Here is a 6,745-nt window from a genome sequence, read left to right as displayed (position 1 = left end):
GGACGTTTCAAACTTGGGACTTCTTTGTGGCCCTCCGCGTCGGTCAGACTCGGGTCCAGGGACCACCTGCTTTAAGGCTCGTCTGCACACTTTCTGCAGATCCTCAGCCCCTCTTCCCCTTCTCAGAGGTGGGTGGGTGGGACTGAAAGTGCCAAGCTTCTAATCTCTTGGTGTTTCTGGTGACCAGCCTTATTCTGAGTCTATCTAAGGGCACCACCCTAAGTTACCTCATTAGGATAAGAGCAAGGATAAGGATAAGATAAGGATGTGACTGACAAACCACACTCCTATCACTATGAAATCCCAAGAGTTTGAGGAGCTTTGTGCCAGGAACCAGGGACAAAGACCACATATATCTTATACCACCCTCACTTAACATTAGCAAATCCATCAGGGCATGCCCAGGCATGAGTTGGCTGGAGCTTGGTTTAGCAGAGATAAAAGTTTACAGTCATACTCCTTCAGGAAAGAGTCTCACCCAGTGACCAGTTCCAAGGTCCAGCCTGACTCTTAGGCAAGAATGAAGCATATTTCATTTGAGCCCACAGATATTTGAAAACTTTGAAACTCAGAAGGTAGGTGAAATATTGGAAGTGTTCATTCACTCTGAGACTTCCCTTGTAAAAATAGTGTTTTGTAATATTCATGATTCCCTGCTTTCTGTCTCAGGAAAAGATGCTCATTATATCCAGAAAGGTTTATAAAACACATGATTGTGTACTAGCTAAAAATTGATTGGAGGGTAATAGGGAATGAGTACCTGACTTGTTTGGCTTTTAAAGTGTGAGTAAATAATGCAGAATCATGCTCGCTTCAACAGCACATATACTAAAGTTGAAAATGATACAGAGATTAGCGTGGCCCTTGCTCAAGGATGACACGCAAATTTGTGAAGCGTTGCATAATTTTAAAAGAAATTAAAAGTGAAAATATCAGTAAATGGGAGTTTGACTAAGCTATCCTCAGAATGATACATTTCATCCTAGCCACTGAGTTCATATGATGCACCTAACCAGTACTAACCAGTGTAAAGCATGTCTAAGATTTAAAAGGTGAAGTTAAAATTCAACTAAATTGTGGATAGCTCCAACTCAAATTTAAAATGATACTTTAAAAAAATGTGGAATACCCAGCATAGAAATTAGGTTCAGTGGGGACCAAACTATAACCACTACAACACAGGCCCAATATCTCCACTGATGAGTAGATATACAGTTGTCCCCTGCTATCCATGGAGGATTGGTTCCAGGACCCCAGTGGATACCCAAATCGATGGACACTCAAGTTCTGTATATAAAATGGCATAGTTATTTGCTTATAACCTATACACATTCTCTTACATACTTTAAATCATCTCTAGATTACTCATAATACCTAACAGAGAGTAAATGCTATGTAAATAGTTGCTGGTGCATGGCAAATTCAAGTTTTGCTGTTTGGAACTTTCTGGAATTTTTTTCAGAATATTTTTGATATGGAGTTGGTTTAATCCATGGTTGCAGAACCTGCAGATATGGAGGTCTGACTGTAAATGAGATGAGTGTGGTACACCATCAGAGTGTTCCTAGGAAAGCAATAGTACAAGTCGCCAAATCTGATTTCTCTTTGAAATTTAGTATTCAGTTAACTCATCAGCTCTAGTATCATTCAGTTTCTTATAAATTTGTTGTAGAACGGTAGCACTTTATTGAAATGACACATTGAAAATTCCTATTTTAACCCCATTTCATCCATTTTTATTACAGAAATCTCCCTTTCATGGAACATGAGGTGAGAAAGAGACTATATTTCACCACTTAAAATAGCATGCCTGTACTTCTCTGGTGGTGCAGTGGTTAAGAATTCACCTGCCAATGCAGGGGACACAGGTTTGAGCCCTGGTCTGAGAAGATCCCACATGCCATGGAGCAACTAAGCCATGTAGATCTGGACTATGTATCTTTGGTGAACTTCATGTAACTTGTCACCGTGTCATTTTGATGAATGATCCTTTGTCTTGAAAATGTATATAACTGTATCACTGACCTCTAACAAGCAGAACAGTCCTCAGAATTTTCTGAAAGACTATCTCCCGGGTTATAATCCTTATGTTGGCCTGAATAAAATTCTCTTTTTCTTCTTTAGATGGACTTGATTAATTTTTCATCTACATTTGTATAAGTGGAATCATACAGTATTTGTCTTTTTGTGACTGGTTGATTTCACTTAGCATAATGTCTCCAAGGTCTATCCATGTAGTAGCATGTGACAGAATTTCCTTCCCTTTTAAGACAATAATATTCCATGGTATATACCATATTTTGTTTATCCATTTATCTTTCTAAGGCTGTTTGGGTTTAATTTCCCCTCTTGGCTATTGCGAATAATGCTGCTATGAACATGGGTGCAAATATCTCTTTGAGACTCTGCTTTCAATTCTTTTGGATATAATACCCAGAAGTGGAGTTGCTTGCCGGATCATACCATAGTTCTATTTTTAAATTATTTGAGGAACCTCCCTGCTGTTCAGATCCATTTATGGCATTTGCACTCTTGCTAAAACTAAACCTATCATGGCTACATAGAAGTTGCTCCAGAGTACAGTTCAATTGGAATAAAAGCCTTTGGTGGCTTTTGCCTTTAGGCTTCTCTCTGAGCTTGCTATTTGGGAGGTAGAGGCCGTTATATTTAAGGTAGCTAATGAAAATCTGGAGAACACCTATTTCAAACCATTCAGAGCCACAGTAGTAAAGAATCCTAGCAGACACCTTGTTTCCAGAAATTTAACTCACCATTACCCCATTTAATTGATTTTTTTTAGTGACCCCTTCCCTCCACCCCACCACGAAAAAGTTTGGTATTTTAACTTTGACAAGACCAAGTGCCTTCATATTCTCAGCGAGTTAGCACTATTATTCCTTATGGCAGGAATAATAAAACTCTGTTTAAAGGAGCCCCCATCCCTTATTTTTGATCTCAGCCCGTTGCTTATTTCTTTGATAGGACGTGAAACAAATTTTAGTTATTTTGTTTCTGTTTATTTGATTTCATTTGTTGGGTCCGGTAGAAAGTAAGCTCCTTGAGGGCACGTGGTATTTCCTCCTTGTTCATTTGTAAAGTACTCGTCACACACCAGGCCTCCAATATCTAAATGTTATATAAGAGTTTATTTATTGAACTCACATCAGCAACAAGAAGGGAAAGGAAGCAAATCAGATTTTAAATATCTTCCAAGCTTTATCCAACCCGGCAGTGAATGAGACCAGCAAAGGGAAAAAAGGGGAAAAAAACGACGACCACGAAGGGACTCGAACCCTCAATCTTCTGATCCGGAATCAGACGCCTTATCCATTAGGCCACGCGGCCAGCCGACGGGAGCCGTTTCTCACGTAGCGTACAAAAGGTATGTAAACAGGAGGGGGAGGGGGCTTTTCTACCGCGGATTCTGAAGATCTAGCTAAACAAGAGTTCTCAAAATTCACCAACAGTTAAAAACTATTTCCAACACCGTCTAAAAGTTGTAAAAACTAATACATAAATGTCAGGAACTGTTAGACGGTTCATCGTTGTGGACCCTGTTGAAGTCTTTGATTAATGACTTCGAGAGTTGGGGTAGAGAGGAAGACTTTGAGTCTAGAGCTGATGCTGCATCCCTTATGGAAAACAGCAAAGAGGAAGGAGTGAGCACAGATGGTGCATTCGGAGGGGAGTCTGAAGGGAATAATGGAGGTGCTGGAGGAAGGACAGAGATAGCCTAGAAGCTTCATAGAAGGTTCTCCTGTAAGTGCAAGGTTAGCTTAAGCCTCGAAAGGAATAGTTTATTCAGTATATATATATATATATATATATATATATATGTATATATACACACACACACACACATATATGCTTGTAGGTTTAAAAAGAACGGAGTGAATAGACGCTGTCAAGGAACTTGGTGATTTCCATGCTTGACTTGGATATGTCCCAAATTTGACTTGTTTTTGACAAGAAGATGTCCACTGGTTCGTTTATGGGTTAAGCCACAGAGCAATAGGGTTTTTTGAAAGAACCATGATCATCAAAAGTGTGGGTGGAATAGGAAAGATGTGAAACGTCCAGCCCTAGAAGTAAAGCAGTAACACTCATGTATCCATTTACTCAATGGTTTTGGTTTCTCGAAAATGGCCAGCTATTTGAAACAAAACCAAATCAAAGAGAAATTTCTCCCCTCCTTTATCTTACACTCTTTCACAAAAAGACTTTTCCCCACCAACGTCTCCCATCCCTCCCACTGTTTTCTCCTACGGTATCTTCTCTTGGAGTTAACACAAAACTCAAATTATCGCCTAACCTGTCAATCAAGATTTTTGGAGAGCCTACTGTAGACTTTGACATCTCGCTCAGGGCTGGAATCTAGGGACATTGATGAGGGAGAGACTACTGAGGGCGGGGTGGAGGGTGTCCCAGAATGAGCACGAGATTTGGAGTAATAACAAGTGTGCTTCCCTGTCTTTCCAACACAAGATTATATAAGCTGTTGTAGAGCAAAAAAAGTGACAAATATTTGCACTGCTGTAAAAGTAACTTTAGGATTAAAAACCTTAGAATTTACATTTCAGAGAGGAAAAGAAGAAATGAGGGAAGATATAAAGCTCAACGAACTACAGACCTGCCGTTTTCAGTTCTATTATGGACCATATTGCAGAAATGAAACCATTTGGGCACATAATTTTAAGAAAAGAACATTCTAGAGTTAGTGATTTTATTAATAATCCTTTGGCCAAGAGTGAAAATACAGACTGAAGGAATCTTAATACCCTCTACTAAACAAATTTAGAAAATTGAAGGCGGACTAGGGATACTAGCTGGGAATGAGTTTTGCATAGCAATTAAGTTGCACTCTTTGGAAACTGGTGGTTACATTCCAGAGGAGAAAACAAACTTTTGAAGTCTAAACTCTTTAATGGATTCTCTTGGATTTTCATCTTAGCAGCCATACCATTTGCAAATAAAAATTGGTCTCCCCTAACTCAGTTTTGTACTTTTTATTTCTTTTGCCTCTTCTTTGCTTCTTGTTCAAGTCTTTAATACATTTTTTAATATTAAAAAAATGGAAGTATAGTTGATTTACAATTTAATCTATTTGAGGTAATTTCTGTGTATGATGTAAAGTAGTGCTCTAGTTTCATTCTTTTGCATGTGGCTGTCCAGTTTTCCCAACACCATTTATTGAAGAGACTATCCTTTCCCCATTATATATTCTTGGCTCCTTTGTGTGGGTTTACTTCTGGGCTTTCTATTCTGTTCCACTGATCTAGGTGTCTTTTTTTTATACCATACTGTTTTGGTTACCATAGCTTTGTAATATAGCTTGAAGGCAGGAAATGGATGCATCTAGCTTTGTTCTTCTTTCTCAAGATTGCTTTGGCTATTCAGAATCTTTTGTGGTTCCATAAAAATTTTAGGATTGTTTGTTCTTTTTCTGTGAAAAGCACCATTGGAATTGTGATAGGGATTGCTTTGGGTAGTATGGACATTTTAACAATATTCATTCTTCCAAACCATAAGCAAGGCATATCTTTCCATTTATTTGTGTCTTCTTCAATTTCTTTCATCAGGGTCTTATAGTTTTCAGGGTACAGGTCTTTCACCTCCTAAGTTAAATTTATTCTGAGGTATTTTCTTGATTGGTGTTTTAAAGAGTGAGTAAAAGTGAAGGTCCAAAAATAATAATATAACTTCATATATTTTGCTTTAACTGAAACATCACCAATCTTTTGAAAAGAGAGAGGAGAAATTCCTTATAAGTTTCTTTCATCATATAAGTTTCTTTCACACTTAAAATGTGTCTGGTACAGATTCCAGTTTCTATTTATTTCAAGGGAGTGAGAACTTCAAGATGTTTTGAATCTCAGTGGAGAATCCTCTTAGATTTTTATATTTCCTCCCTTCTTTGTTCATGGTGATATTGCATTTTATTAATAATTGCTGCCTTTATATGCAATCTTTGCAGCTTTAAAAATTAAGGTTAAGCTACTAACGGGGTTCAGGACATGCTACCTCAAAATGTGGTACCTTGGTATATTGAATATTTAAGCTGAAGGAGTTTGAGAAAACAGGTTATAAAACTCTCAGGTGGAGGTGCTTTCCCTATACCTGGAGGAAAAGAGCATCCTTACCTCACATCCCCTACAGATAGAACTGTGATTTCTCTGCTCTTTCTCTGTAATTCTGATCTTTCACCTGTTTGTTCCATTTAATCCAAAATCTCTTTCCCCTTCAAGAGCAGTTACATTTTTATTCTTCCAAATACATGTCTTTTCTGTCATTTCCATGGTTCCTTGGAAGGGCAAGAGATAGTACCTACCTGCCAATCTCCTTGCCCTAGCCCATGCCTTCCCTGCTTTCTTTTACTTTTTCTCCATCCGTCTTATCCCCCAGTTTTAATTTCTTCAAAAATTGAAGACATTTTAAGGGGTTATTGTAATAGTTCTTTGGCTGATGAATTCACAAGCAACATTTGTTGGGTGGAGTATCGGTTGTGAAAGCATGTGCTGGCATGGGACATTGACACGGTGGGGGGTGTCCTATTTTCAGCACTCTGGAAGATTTATTTTCCCAGCATGGGCTGGCAGCATGGAGCAGTTGATTTTTTACCCAAAATGATTCTAAGCAGGGAAATCATTTTAATTTAATCACTTTAAGCTCCGTCCAGCAGCTCTACATAAGGATCATCACTAGAGATTACTTGAGGGTGGAAGATATGACTTCTGTTTCTGTGAGC

General features: G+C 38.4%; 2 non-coding genes across 2 annotated transcripts; one reads left to right on the top strand and one right to left on the bottom strand.

The window, feature by feature from the left end:
• Positions 1-804: 804 nt before the first annotated feature.
• LOC132432975 (U6 spliceosomal RNA) lies at positions 805-909 on the top strand. The gene has a single exon (XR_009521029.1). It is a non-coding gene; the product is annotated as a U6 spliceosomal RNA (small nuclear RNA).
• Positions 910-3,272: 2,363 nt separating this feature from the next.
• On the bottom strand, positions 3,273-3,345 carry TRNAR-CCG (transfer RNA arginine (anticodon CCG)). The gene has a single exon. It is a non-coding gene; the product is annotated as a tRNA-Arg (tRNA).
• Positions 3,346-6,745: the final 3,400 nt, after the last annotated feature.

This window comes from Delphinus delphis, chromosome 10, assembly GCF_949987515.2.
Source record: "Delphinus delphis chromosome 10, mDelDel1.2, whole genome shotgun sequence".
In the NCBI taxonomy this organism is placed as follows: domain Eukaryota; kingdom Metazoa; phylum Chordata; class Mammalia; order Artiodactyla; family Delphinidae; genus Delphinus; species Delphinus delphis.
Note: the sequence above shows the minus strand (reverse complement) of the source record. Positions and strands in the feature narration are given on the sequence as shown.